Genomic DNA, 15,140 nt, shown 5'->3' on the forward strand with positions numbered 1-15,140 from the left:
ACAGGGCAGGGAATCTCTCCTGACTTCTGCAGATAGGGGCTTACATCACAGCATGAAATATGTTTACCCTTATCTTCGCACACAAGAACAAATTATCCCGCCCCTGTTATAAATCCATCAGCCCTGCTTCTGTGGGTAGGTTTCTGCGTAAATCTCCAGCAAACTCTACTTAGCTGACTGTTCACTTTGGTTTGCTGCCTTTTCCCGGCTCTGTGCTCACAAAATTGTCAGTCTCACTAGAGGACATGCTGGCTTTTATCTGTAGACAGAAGAAAAGAAAGAGAGCACTCATCAGTCTTAGACTGGACTTCTGATACCTGGGTTGACAGAGTCACTGCTGTCACCCAAACCACGTCAACAAGGGCATGTGTCTTCTCTCCCAGCTGAACTGCAGTAGCTCCCTCCCCTCCTCTCCACCAAGCCCTGGTAAGAAAAGTCCTTAACAGACTGGGAAACCAGAACTTACCAGCTTCCAGGTCCTCCTGTAGACTCACCCCGTTCAGGATGGTTAGTACCAATAGATGATCATGAGTGGGGTGAGGAACCTGTCCAAGGGGCTTAAGTAGCATCAGTAGGTCCCAAAGCCAAATGACCAGGATCAGGAAGGGGGAGGGGAAACTTTCCATACAGCTGACTGCTAATTGAACATCAAACACTAAAGTAAATATCCTTGGCCTGGGTGCTCATGTCTCAAGGACAACAGTATGGCCTAAGAAAATGATTTTAACAAATTGTTAGCAATGGGGGCTTCCCTGGTGGCGCACTGGTTGAGAGTCCGCCTGCCAATGCAGGGGACGCGGGTTCGTGCCCCGGTCCGGGAAGATCCTGCATGCTGCGGAGCGGCTAGGCCCGTGAGCCATGGCCACTGAGCCTGTGCGTCCGGAGCCTGTGCTCCGCAATGGGAGAGGCCACAGCAGTGAGAGGCCCGCGTACCGCAAAAAACAAACAAACAAAAAATTGTTAGCAATGGCGGCTTCCCTGGTGGTGCAGTGGTTGAGAGTCCACCTGCCAATGCAGGGGAAGCGGGTTCGTGCACTAGGCCCGTGAGCCATGGCCGCTGAGCCTGCGCGTCCGGAGCCTGTGCTCCGCAACGGAAGAGGCCACAACAGTGAGAGGCCCGCGAACCGCAAAAAACAAACAAAAAATTGTTAGCAATGGGGGTTTCCCTGGTGGCGCAGTGGTTGAGAGTCCGCCTGCCAATGCAGGGGAAGCGGGTTCGTGCACTAGGCCCGTGAGCCATGGCCGCTGAGCCTGCGCGTCCGGAGCCTGTGCTCCGCAACAGGAGAGGCCACAACAGTGAGAAGCCCGCGTACCGCAAGGGAAAAAAAAAAAAAAACACGTTAGCAATAACAACAGTAGCTATGGCGCCCTTACCTTCCAGAGGGCTAAGCTCCACTGAGCGCTCTCTCATTTGCCCTTAACCCTCCAGGTGCATTACATTGCAGGGATCACCACTGCCCAGAAGAGGAGTATACTGTTAAAACTAGGGAACTGAAGCTCAGGGTTAAGTGAGGTGCTCAAGGGCACACAGGTGTAAGAGATAGCGCTTGATTAGCGTGGGTGGTCTGACTTCAGAGCCTTTGTTCTAAATCAGGGCTTCCCAAGCCTTAACACTCACCAGAATCTCCTGGTGATCTTGTTAAACTGCAGATCCTCGTTCAGCCAATCAGGGGTGGCGTCTGAGATCCTGCATTTCCAGCAAGCTCAGCTCCCTCCAGCGTGAGGCCCATACTGCCTGTTGGTAACCACTCTTGGAGAAGCAAGGGTTGGCCTGATCCAGCCCTGAAAAGTGAAACGTGAGTATCTCTGCTGGTCCCCCAACTGCTTGTTACCTGTCCACAGAGGAAGAATGGAAATTGGGAGTGAGCTGGTAGAAATTTTATAACTATTTGGCGGTTATTTTATGTCTGCTGAGTGTAATAATAATTTAAAAATTGGGCTTCTATATCATTGTATTATATTCTTCATTCATCTAATAATTTATATCTGTTATTTTACAAAGGTATCAGCTCACAAAAAGTTGGAAGTTATAAACAAAACAAACAAAACAAACAGCCTGGCCCTTTTTTGCAGATAATTTGAAAATTACTTCTCTAAACTACTACACTGTCCTGGCTTCCTAACCGATGGGGTGTCTGGGACCAGGGTACATGTGTGTCTGTGTGTGTGTCTGTGGGTGTGGGTGAGGATATCTGTGTATATCTGTCTGTCCCCCCTCAATGCTCATTTCACGTAGGTTCCATTTCCTTATGGTTTTAGGGGCATTCCTGCCTATCTAGCCTCATATGCAGATGGAGACTACCATCCATAAAACTCCGCAAGTAATGTGGATTCTGGTTCGTCCCTTCCTAGGTTTTTTTGTTTGTTTGTTTTTTGCGGTACGCGGGCCTCTCATTGTTTTGGCCTATCCCATTGTGGAGCACAGGCTCCGGACGCGCAGGCCCAGTGGCCGTGGCTCACGGGCCCAGCCGCTCCGCGGCATGTGGGATCTTCCCGGACAGGGGCACGAACCCACGTCCCCTGCATTGGCAGGCGGACTCTCAACCACTGCGCCACCGGGGAAGCTCCCCTTCCTAGTTTTGGAATCTCGGCCAAGTCATTCAACCTCTCTGAGGCTGATCTGTGAGGTAAAACCCACCCACTGTGGGGCAGGGATGCAATGATATAAAGCACACAAAGTGCTTAGCACAACACCTGGAACCATCCCTAGCAATCAATAAAGAGCAGATACAATTATTATTAGGGGGGAAAGAAACAACAACAAGAAATAAATTCATATCAGACATTCATCGACTTATCAGAATTTTTGAGAAAATGCCCTGATACTCTGCTAAGCACGGGGTAAGCAAGATGCTGTACTTCTCTCAACAAAATTAAATTAAAATTTCTTCTTCAACTTAGAACAGTTAGAGCCCCATTTCTCACAAAAGTCGACAACTACAGTGAAATTTTAATCCTAACGTTTAGGCAGAATAATGCCCCAAGGCGCTGCAAGATGTCTGAGCATCAAGCAAAAATGTGATTATTTTCATTCTGCTCCAGAAACTTAGGTGCGTGAACTAACACAGTTTAAAAAGATTTTCAATAACAAGCCCTTAAACAAGGCGCGTTTTATTTAACCTTCAGTTAAGCAGGAATCCAGTTAACTAGAGATGGTCAAGGTGGGAGGGTTCCTGGTTAATGGCTTTAGATTCTGCCTGTAAGTCATTTACATAATGACTCAGGAGGCAAAAGCCCCTGGGGCTTGAGGATAAGGAAGGAAAAGGGCTGAGGACTGTATTGGTAAGAGTTGATCTAGTCCCTGACAATGGGGACAGGAATTTGTAAATCCCTAGGTGAGGGAAAATTGCCCTGGTGGGAAACAGAATCTTTGTGACCTTGCCAAAATGGCAAACTTCATGCCCAGGTTACTGTTGTGTTTAAGGGTCTGCAGGGACGTAGTGATTTGGTACAGCACACTGAAATCCAATTTATTTATCTTCATTGGCACGTCCCCAAAGCTCTAATGACCCAGGCCCTCCCACGGTAATACATTGGTCAAATTAGTCAGGGTCCCCAGGTTGTTTCTTTTTCCTTCTCCCTGGGCCATCCTTACATGGGAAGTTCAGGTTCCTCTTCCCAGTGGGGACATCTTCCATCAGTCTGTTTCTGCAATCAGTATGGGCATGCTAAATCCTAAGAAACCTGTTTGAAACCCTTGGACTAACGGCTCTGGGTGAAGCATGCCCCACTTAAAGGAGGAGGAAGAGGAAAAGGAAACAGTGAGTTAATGGCTGCATTTTGCCTCACCAAGAAGCTCTGTCCTATTGTTTGTGACGTCGATGGTCAGAGTGCAAAGGAGCCATGTCCAGTGGGGTTTCGATTCAGACCTGCCTGGGTCCACATCCAGTTGGTGGGATGACTGGCCAGCTCTGTGATAGGAACAAGTCACTTCTGACACTTCACGTTCCCCAGCTCTAAAATGGGTATTAGGATAATAATAGTACCTGCCCTGTGAAGTTGTGAGGAATGTTAACCAGGTAATGATTACAAGTAGTTAGCACAGTGCCAGGCACAGAATAAATCCTCCTGCCGTCTCAGAGATAGGACCTCATCTTTTTACTGGTTCGTAGTGAAGAGTAGCAGAATATGCTACCCCAAAATAGGCCACTTTGGTACAACGATTATTTTGAATTGAAGGCAATTGAGAAGAAGATACAAGAAAAGCTCTGCACCTTCCCCCTAGTTACCTAAAAACAGAACATAAATTTCCCTTGTTAAGGTGTCCCCTTCCCCACTTCTTTTTTTTTTTTTTTTTTTTTTTGGCTTGTGGGATCTTAGTTCCCAGACTAGGGATTGAACCCGGGCCCTGGCAGTGAAAGCACCGAGTCCTAACCACTGGACCACCAGGGAATTCCCTCTCCTTCCCCACTTCTGTACCAAGAGGGGCATAACAACCTTATCATTGGAGACAAGATGGCACCCAGAAAGGGTCAACATGAACAAACCTTAGCAACTAGCTTTTATCCCCCATTAGTTTCCCCACATATTTGCATTCTCACAATTTTCTGCCCCTAGAAGTTCAAAGTCCTTTTCCTTTGTCTTGTCACTTCTCTACAAAATTATCGTTCTTGGCTAAGATGCTCTACAAGCCCAAGCTCTAATATCCCTTTATCTACTTATCACAAGAGTGCTCCCATGTGTACATGATACACACATTAATAAACTTCTATTTGTTTTTCTCTTGTTAATCTGTCTTTTGTCAGTCTGATTTGAGGGCCCCAGCCAATGAACCTAAGATACATAGAGCAAAAACTTTTTTTCCTCCCCTACAATAGGTATGTGCAGAGTGGTTATAGCCCCTCCGATTTGCAAAAGCTAGGTCAACATAGCTTCTGTAGTTATATTGTTGGCTCAGTCTCTAAATAAATATCCCTTGCCTGACATTCCCAACTGCTTTTAAGACTCTTAAGGCAAAGGCCCTATTCTATGCACTCATTAATCCAAATACTTCAAAAATGTTTACTGATCATCTACTAAGTTGTTCAGGAGGTGCTAGTTGGGGTGATGGGTCTGTGAGCTCCCAGAGGGCAAAGATCAGGTTTCAGTCCCTTTGTTCAGCAAGTAGGAAGGGTGCGTGACGTAACATAGTAGGTGTTCATTAAGGATTCCTGGAACTGGACTGCCAGGCACAGCAGCTGACTGCCAGGTGTACTGGTGCACATTCAGCTCCAGCCACAGGGCCCAGGGCAGGGCTAGATGGAAGGTAAGTCCTCACCATGTAAAGACAGAGCTCCATCCCACTCTTTACTCCACTCCAGTCAGATAACTCATTCAGTCAACTGGAAATCAACCTGTCATGCAATGAACTTTAGCGAACCTTATTTGTTCTCCTTACTAGGCGTAACAGGCCCTTTCTGCTTTCCTCCTCTTGTGTTTTGTTTTTTCGTTTCTCTTCCTTGACCCACTTTTACTCCATCAAGCTTCCTCCTGGTTCCACTTAGCAGCTTAGCTTTGCAAACCTGAGCACATACCTGAAACTCAAAAATCACTCTTTGAAGAGCTGTTTCTCTTGACACATACAGAATGAGGAATGTCAGGCTAATCCAAAGAAGGACTTACTTACTCAGCACATATTTGTTAAGCATCTACTGTGTGTAGGATATGACACTGGACACTGAGGGTGTGACAGTGACATGTCAAAGTCTGGACTCCTGAAGAGACAGGCAGGCAATGACAAGCAAATAAGCAAATACCATCACTACTGTAATAGGCGTTTGTAGGAAGCAAGCAGGGGCTGAGGAAGAGTGAGGTGGGTAAAAGGCTAGTTAACAAAGCTCGCTCTCTAAGGACTTGACTTGATTGGAAGCAGAAAGAATGTGAGGAATTTAGCTTTGTGAAGAGTGAGATGAACAGAAACCAAGGACTGGTGTGGCCGAGGCATACAGGGCGATTGGGAAACTGGCAGATAAGCCTAGAAAGATGGTGAAGACTCAGACTTATGAACGCATGCAAAGGCGATGGCTTCATCACCCACAGATGGGACCAGGAGGAGTGTGGAGCACGAAGACAGAGGAACTCAGCCATATGGGTTCCTGTCTGGGCAAGGTGGATAGCAGGAGGTTACCCCTACTCCATGGCACTGTCCCGTATATGAATCTTGGCTCTGCAAATCACTAGTGGTGTTGCCATGGGCAAGATCCTTAAATTTACTATACCTCTGCTTTCTCGCCTGTAAAATGAGGATAATGATAATAATGCCTACCTCACAGGTAGGGATTACAGGAGTGAATACATATAAAGCTCTTAGGGTGGTGCTGGATACAGTAAGCATTCAATAAATGTTAGCTGCTACTATCTTGTTTCTTTGTTTAGTACCACCTTTATGAATTCTGTCACCTGAGGTGAGATCCTCAATATCAAAGGTTCAGAAACCCAACTCTGCCAACCCACTGAAAATGGACTCAGCCCACAGAGTGAGACACATAAAACCAGCCCCCGCAGCTTACTGAATGGCAAAAAGAACTGTAATTACTAGGTCAATATGTCATCTTTGTAAGCACGTCTACAGGGGCAGAAGAAAGCCTCTTAGAAGGTCGCTCGCTTGGCAGGGAGTAAAAGGGAGTAGAAGATGCTCAGTAATGCTAGGGCTGGAGTTCTGGCTCTGTGACAGCCAGCCTCGTCCACCTCCATCAGACTGGGAATTCCTTCTTCACAGACCCCACTCTCAATTTTGTGCAGGGGGCTATCTGCTTTAACAGAAGTTGCTTAAAACACGTAACCCTGGAGCCTACTTTAGCCCATTTCTTCCTCTGGAGATTTACCGTCCTCCAGAGACAGGCATTCATCTTTAGGTACTGTCTCGGGCAGCTTGGGCTACCATAACTAAATACCACAAACTGGTGGCTTAAACAACAGAAATTTATTTTCCTACAGTTCTAGAGACTAGGATTCCAAGATCAGGGTGCTGGTTATATCAGGTTCTGGTAAGGCCTCCTTCCTGGCTTGTAGATGGCCACCTTCTCACTGTGTCCTCACAAGTCAGAGAAAGGAAGCTCTGGTATCTGTTCCTCTTCTTATAAGGGCACTAATCCCACCACGGAGGCTTCATCCTCATGACCTCATTCTAATCCCAATTATCTCCCAAAGGCCCTACACCTCCAAATACCATCACATTTGGGGTTAGGGCTTTTACATATAAATTTGGGGGGGACACAAGCAGTATATAACAGGTATGTTAATCCTTTTGAGACTTGTTGATGCCTTCTGCATATCTTTGCTCTTATCCTCATAGGAAAGACAAACTCATTTCACTCTTGCCCTCAAGGGTCCAAGAGGTAATATACTGAAGACAGAGACATAAGGTGTCATGGAAACAGCTAGAAGAGCCAAATGCAAGCCACACATGTAATTTAAATTTGTAAAGTGGCCACATTAAAAAAAGTAAAAAGAAACAGGAGACATTAATTTTAATAATATATTTTGTTCAGCCCAATAGATTTAAGATGTTATAATTTCAGTATGTAATCAGTATGGAAACATTAGTAAGGTCTTTTACCTTTTCTGTACTCATTCTTGGAAATCGATGTGCATTTTACATTTATGACACATTTCAGTTCAGATGCTTAATAGCCACATGTGAGTGCTGGCTACCATGTTGGACAGTACAGAGATAGAATTTCATGGTGAACTTAGCTGTGTTACCTGGGCCCAACTTCTTAACCCCCCTGAAACTCAACTGCTTAGTACAGTACCTGGTGTACCCTAAGCATTTAGTACATTTTAGAATTCATTTTCTCATCTGTAAGTTGACAATATTCCCGCACCATTAAAGCTGTTGTGAGGATGACTAGAGATGACCCACAGAAAGCCTTTTCGCTTATTAATTTAACTACAATGTATTGAGCCTAGCACTCTTCTAGGAGGTCGGGAGAACCCAGTAAACAAGACAAGGATCCCTGATTTCATAGCGTGTATCGTCTAACTGGGAGAGATAATAAACTAAAATAAATTAATAAAGTATAGAACACTAAAAGGTGATAAGTGAGTTGAATAAGTGATAGAGAAATAGAGCAGGAAAGAGGATAAAGGGTATTGTGGATGACAAATGTCGCCTGCCATATCGGTAAACAAAGGGTGTTTCAGCCATCAAGCCATCAGCCACTGCAGTCACCCTGACTCTGCACCCTGAGGGGATTCGGGATGGAAAAAAAAGAAAAAAGATACTGGCCCTGGATAGTTAAGGTGCACATCAAAGGAATGATTTCAATGAGCCCAGACTCTTGCATCTTCCCATATATAGAAAAATGCTAAATTCATTAACTTGAGATGTCTGGTTTTTCTTTAACAGTAATCTTTTGATGTTCTGACTACCTGGTTTCTGTTGCAAAAGCTCCTATCTATCTTGGTTCTTCCTTTACCATTTTTGTAGCCATCCCTCAGAGCTATCTGAGTGGCTGCCTCCCAGACTTAAGTTCTCAGCAAGCCTGAGGAATAAAACATAATTCTCAACTTTCAGGTTGTGCGTTTTTCTTTTTCAGTTGACAGTATGTATGGGAGGACATTTGAAATTTTGAATAGGGCTCTTGGGGAAAGCTCACCAAGAAGCTAACATCTGAGTCAAGACTAAAGAGCACACCATGAAGATATCTGGGGAAAAGCGTTCCAGACAGAAGGAACAGCAAATGTTGAGGATGTGGGGGAGAAGCATGCCAACCACGGGGGAGGCAGAGCAAGGGGACAGTGCATCTGGAGGTGTGAGCGATGGGGCATCAGACAGGGAATGAAGGAGGCAGGCAGGGCTGTGGGGCTATTTTAGGGACTGATACTGAGCAGGACCCTGTGCGGCTCCTGGGCACAAAGCCTTTCTGTGTCCCCCATTTCTCTGATGACAGGAAACAGGCTTTATTCAGCCTCCATGACCCTCCCTGAGTTCCAATGGGCAGGTTCAAGTAGTTGTTAATTAGGGAAAGGAGGGGATGCAGAGACAGGGGAGGAACAAACAGTCAAGAGAAACCATAGTGCAGCCTTGGGACAAGGTCCTGGTTCCCCATCAAGGGATGCACACAACAACATCTTTGAGCTGTTTTGCGGATACTGAAACCCCCACCAGGTGGGAGAAGTTAACAGTTAATGGTTAAGGACAGTCTGCTGCCCACAAGCACGGAGACCCCAGACTGGCTGGAACCAGAAGGTTGATGATGCCGACTCCCTCCAAACCTCCCCACCAAACCATCAGGAGAATGTCCACCAGCTGATCACGCCCTCTTTGAACCACTCCTATAAAACTCCTCACTACCCCCTCTGGGTTGGGACACACAGTTTCAAGGGCATTAGTCTGCTGTGACCCCCTTTGCCTGGCAAAGCAATAAAGCTAATTCTTCTCTACTTCACCCAAAACTCTGTCTCCGAGATTTAATTTGGTGTTGGGGTAAGAGGCTGGATTTAGCTTCAGGACTTTGGCTTTTCTCCAAGGGAGACAGGGAGCCATAGAGTTTTGAGCAGACCTGGCTAGGCTCGCTGTCTCAGAGGATTGCTGGGGGCTGCTGTGTTGTGAATAGACTATAGGAGGGTGAGTCCTTCATCAGGATCCCTTGGCCCCAGGCCTAGAAGTAGTTTGGGGAAAGCAGACAGAAATCGACCAACAAGATGTAGTGAGCCCAATGCCCCAGTTACTGGGTGGGGGGTCCCCCTAATCTGTCCTGCAGAAGGCTGCACTGAACACCGTCTTCCTCTCTCTTGTCGGAGCTCTTCTTCCCTGGAAGCATGAAGAATGGCCAAGGAAAGAAAAGGAGGTTGGGTTTGCTCTGCCGAAGCTTCTCTCTCGTTATTGACAGCCTTGTCTCTTCTCTGAATAGCTCATCCTCCCCTTCTTGCACAAGAAGTGCAAAATAAGATGCTTAGAATTTAGATTTTTTTTGAAATCCCTACATTTGGATTTGCAGATATGCCAATATTTGGATTTGTAGAGCTGTAATTTAAGCTAGTCTCTCCCCTGGAACCACCTGGTGAAATGCATCTTTCATGAGGCTTCTGCAGGAGTCCAGCTACAAGCTCAGACTCCCCGGCACAAATCAGACTCTGGTTCAACACCAACAATATAATGTCAGGGGTCTCCTAAAACAGCCAGCTTCCAGGAGCCACAAGCCTCGGTGTTTTCCAACTGGTGATCCCTCTTCCAGGAAAGGGTTAAAAGCTTCCTCACAATTTAGGCACAGGATTAATGCATGGAGAGCTGAAGGTCTGGGGTGCGTGACAGCCCCAGACCACTTCTCAGGGCATCTCCTCCACATACCAAACCACAAGGCAGACCAGCTCTTGCCCAGCCTGCTTGAGAGAGCCTGTTCTGGGGATCTGAGGGGAAAAGGAAATAAAATGCAGAAGCCAAGGAAAAGGACACTCAAAAGCCTCTGTGCTCCCTTCCTTAATCTGAAGATGGAGGAATCATTCAGCCAAAGTGCAAAACTGTTTCTGCAGGTTTTAAAGCCCAAGACAGGCTGGGAGGGTGAAGAGAGAGGGCGCAGCTGCAGGCCAGTCCTCTCAAAGGAGAGACAGGCCCAGCCCTCACCTCCTGGAAAGAATCCAAGTAAAAAAAGAAAAAAAAAAGAATGAATGCCAAAAGCATGTAATATTTATTGTCTCTTTTACTGGATAACCCAGTTTGCCTAGCTGCTGCTGTTTGCATAACCTCGCCTGGAGATGGCAACCCTTTATGAGAGTGAGGTCTGGACTAGAACACCTGACTCTCCTTTCTCCCCTCCCCCTTCCCTGCTCCACCCCCAGCAATATCCCCAGTCCGCTCAGGGGCAGAAAAAGCAAGGACCAGGTTAGGGAGCCACCAAGGTAAGGCAGCCAAGTGTCCCAGTTTGCCTAGGACATGGGACTTTCAGTGTGAAACCAAGATCGTCCTGGGCGAACTGTGACAAGTTGGTCACTCTACATCCAGAAGACAAAGCAGCCCCCTGGTCCTCAGACTGGCCAGTGTCTGGATGAACAACACACATGCTGGTGCTCCTGAGGCCGCGTGACATGGCGTGAAAAGTATGGGCTTGGAGCCAGCCAGATTTGGATTTGAATCCAGCTTCTCCCACTCATAATCCGTAAGATTCATACTCCTGAGCCTTTGTGTCCTTATCTGGGAAGTGTAAAGAAACGGGATCGGTATGGACATTTAGTAAGCTGACGCCTGGAACAAATGGTTATTCTTTGGCTTCCCATATTAAAATCATCATCTGGCTCTAACATGGGCCTAACCTAGGGTTTGGTAGGTGTGAATAACACGTGGCATCTACACAGTCTTCAGGATTTTCGAGGTGCTTCCACATACACTGTCTCACATGACGATTCCCAAGCGAGGCAAATAGTATCACGAGCCCCACTTTAGAGTTTGGAAAAGGAGGCCCAGAGCAAGTAAGAGATGGCTCCAAGGTCATGAACCTGGCAAACAAGACGCCGACCCAGGTCATGTGTTTTCATTCTGCTACCACTCACTTTCTATGTCTCAACAGAACCCCAGCTGTGGGTAACAGGCATGGGGAAGTCTGGAAGTTTCCCAACATAAGGAAGTTGTGGAGGAACCTGTTTTCCAGCAAACTCACTCAGCTATCTGCCGTTGCCGTGAGCCTGGGGCCCAGCCCTGGGAACAGGCAGAGTTAGACTGCCGAAGCAGGCAACTCTGCTCTCCTGATTCTCTTTTGTACATTCTTGGGTCGAGCCATTTAAACCGAGATCTCCACTACACCTGCAGAGTCGGGGGCCAATGCCTTGTCAGATAGAAACATCTCTTCTCGATTATTCCCCTCTGCTCTGGACAGGAATGCTGTGAGAGCAATTAACTGGCATTCAACACAGCTTGTTTTTATTGAGTGCCTCCTCCAAGGAGGTGTGTGGAATGTGACACTTGGGTCACTGCTGGGGGAGGATGAAGCTACAGTATGGCTGGGAATTCAAATCTAACGTTTGAATTGAATCTAATGGCTGCTCTTGGGGAAGGTGCCTTGGTGGCTTTATCCCTTGTTCACGAGGCTCCATCTGCAGGGAAGGCCTTTCCGCCCTATGGCCTGGTCATTTATAGGACCTCTCTCATCCCTTTACAGTCCATTTCCCATAGGGCAGCCAGAGTGACAACCCTAAACCCCCAAAGCTTTCCCATGGCTCTAACTGCACCCCCTTATCACATACCTTCTCACTGACTGTGCTCTAGTCGCAACCTTTTATCCCCCCTTTTTCCTAAACACTCCAATTCCTTCTCACCTCAGGCCTTTGCTCTTGGTGTTCCCTGTGGAGGGAATGCCAAGGCCACCTCCTTCAAGTCTCAGCCCAAGTTTCACTTCTTTAGGAGCCCATCTCTGACCATTTTATCCAAAGTAGGCCACCTCACCCCTGCCACCCTCTCTGTAGCCACAGTTATTCAACCCCATTACCCTAGTCTATTTCTTTATGGCCCTTATCGCTCTCAGAAAGGAATATACAGTTACTTAAACTTGTCAATTGTCTCCTCCTGTCAACACATAAAAGCCATTAAGAGAAAGGACTTTGTCTACTGAGTCTGTGGCTTTTTATCTCTGGAGCCCAGTAAAGCCAGACACTCAAATATTTGTTAAATATTGAAGAATGTATTTGTCTCTATTTAAAACAAAGTGGTTATGAGCACAGGCCTTGAAGTCAAGCAGACCTGTGAGATCTTACCAGCTGGAAGAAGTCACTTAGCCTCTCTAAACTTAATTGTCTTTTATAACAGAATTAGAAGCTCACTCAATGGTAGATGTCATTGTTAATTTTAGAGTTGTGTCACCCCCACTAGTCCAAGCCCCTGATGGCAGGCACTTTAACATTCACCTTTGTATCAACATGTCTTGAAACTTCCCCTCCGCATCCTCTACTTTCCCTTCCTGTAGGACATGTCACACTGTCTTAAAGGAGTCTATATATTTCATGGGGACATGAATACCTACAAAACCTAACACAGTGCCTGTTGTAGAATAAATGTGTGGTGTTTAAGACTAACAGGTACCTAGCAGGTCTTCAAGAAATATATTTTGAATCAAGCTCTCTTTACTATTATTTTTTTTATTGGAGTGTAATTGTTTTACAATGTTGTGTTAGTTTCTGCTGTACAACGAGGTGAATCAGCTATATGTGTACATATATCCCCTCCCTCTTGGACCTCCCTCGCATACCCCCCAATCCGCCCATCTAGGTCATCACAGAACACCGAACTGAGCTCCCTGCGCTATACCGCAGGTTCCCACTAGTTAGCTATTTTACACATGGTAGTGTATTTATGTCAAACCTAATCTTGCAATTCATCCCCCCCTCCCCTCCCCGCCCCAGGAGTCCACACATCTGCTGTCAACATCTGCGTCTCTATTCCTGCCCTGGAAATAGGTTCATCTGTACTATTTTTCTAGATTCCACATATATGTGTTAATATACAATATTTGTTTTTCTTTTTTTTTTCCCCATCTTTACTGGAGTATAATTGCTTTACAATGTTGTGTTCGTTTCTGCTGTACAACAAAGTGAATCAGCTATACATATACATATATCCCCATATCTCCTCCCTGTTGAGCCTCCCTCCCACCCTCCCTATCCCACCCCTCTAGGTCTTCACAAAACATCCAACTGATCTCCCTGTGCTATGCAGCAGCTTCCCAATAGCCATCCATTTTACATTTGGTAGTGTATATATGTCAATGCTACTCTCTTACTTCATCTCAGCTTCCCTTTCCCCCGCTGTGTCCTCAAGTCCGTTCTCTACGTTTGCGTCTTTATTTCTGCCCTACCACTAGGTTCATCAGTACTGCTTTTTAAGATTCCATATATATATATGTGTTAGCATACGGTATTTTTCTCTTTCTGACTTACTTCACTATGTATGGTAGTCTCTAGGTCCATCCATGTCTCTACAACTGACCCAATTTCGTTCCTTTTTATGGCTGAGTAATATTCCATTGTATATATGTACCACCATGAGGTATCACCTCACACCAGTCAGAATGGCCATCATCAAAAAAAAAATTTACAAACAATAAATGCTGGAGAGGGTGTGGAGAAAAGGGAACCCTCTTACACTATTGGTGGGAATGTAAACTGATACAACCACTTCGGAGAACAGTATGGAGGTTTCTTAAAAAGCTAAAAATAGAACTACCATATGGCCCAGCAATCCCACTACTGGGCATATACCCTGAGAAAACCATAATTCAGAAAGACACATGCACCCCAATGTTCATTGCAGCACTATTTACAATAGCCAGGTCATGGAAGCAACCTAAATGCCCATCGACAGGCAAATGGATAAAGAAAATGTGGTACATATACACAGTGGAATATTACTTGATAATATTTGTTTTTCTCTTTCTGACTTACTTCACTCTGTATGACAGACTCTAGGTCCATCCACATCTCTACAACTGACCCAATTTCGTTCCTTTTTATGGCTGAGTAATATTCCATTGTATATATGTACCACCATGAGGTATCACCTCACACCGGTCAGAATGGCCATCATCAAAAAAAATCTACAAACAATAACTGCTGGAGAGGGTGTGGAGAGAAGGGAACCCTCTTGCACTGTTGGTGGGAATGTAAATTAATACAACCACTTTGGAGAACAGTATAGAGGTTACTTAAAAAACTAAAAACAGAACTACCATATGACCCAGCAATCCCACTACTGGGCATATACCCTGAGAAAACCGTAATTTAAAGAGACACATGCACCCCACTGTTCATTGCAGCACTATTTACGATAGCCAGGTCATGGAAACAACCAAAATGTCCATTGACAGATGAATGGATAAAGAAGTTGTGAATCAAGCTCTCTTTAGAAGACATTTTAAATATATGAATTAAAGAATAATACCAGATGCTATGTGATCAAGTGCTGACTTACATATAATCAAGTGATACAATGTATAATGTAGAAATTTGATGGCAGAGGTGGCCAACACAGAGTCTCCCAGGGCCAGTCAAGGAACTAGTAAGTGAGGTGGGTAGGACAGGGACTGGGGCCAACTGGAGGCTACATCTCATCTCCAAGGCAACCACTGCTCAGCTCTAGCTTTTTGTTGCCATCCTGGAATGTGGGCCCAGTGGTCTCATACATTAGCACTTTCAAGTGAATCTGAATTTTTATGTGAGATTTCCCAAGTCTCCAA

This window comes from Pseudorca crassidens, chromosome 17 (genome assembly GCF_039906515.1).
Source record: "Pseudorca crassidens isolate mPseCra1 chromosome 17, mPseCra1.hap1, whole genome shotgun sequence".
Classification (NCBI taxonomy): Eukaryota; Metazoa; Chordata; class Mammalia; order Artiodactyla; family Delphinidae; genus Pseudorca; species Pseudorca crassidens.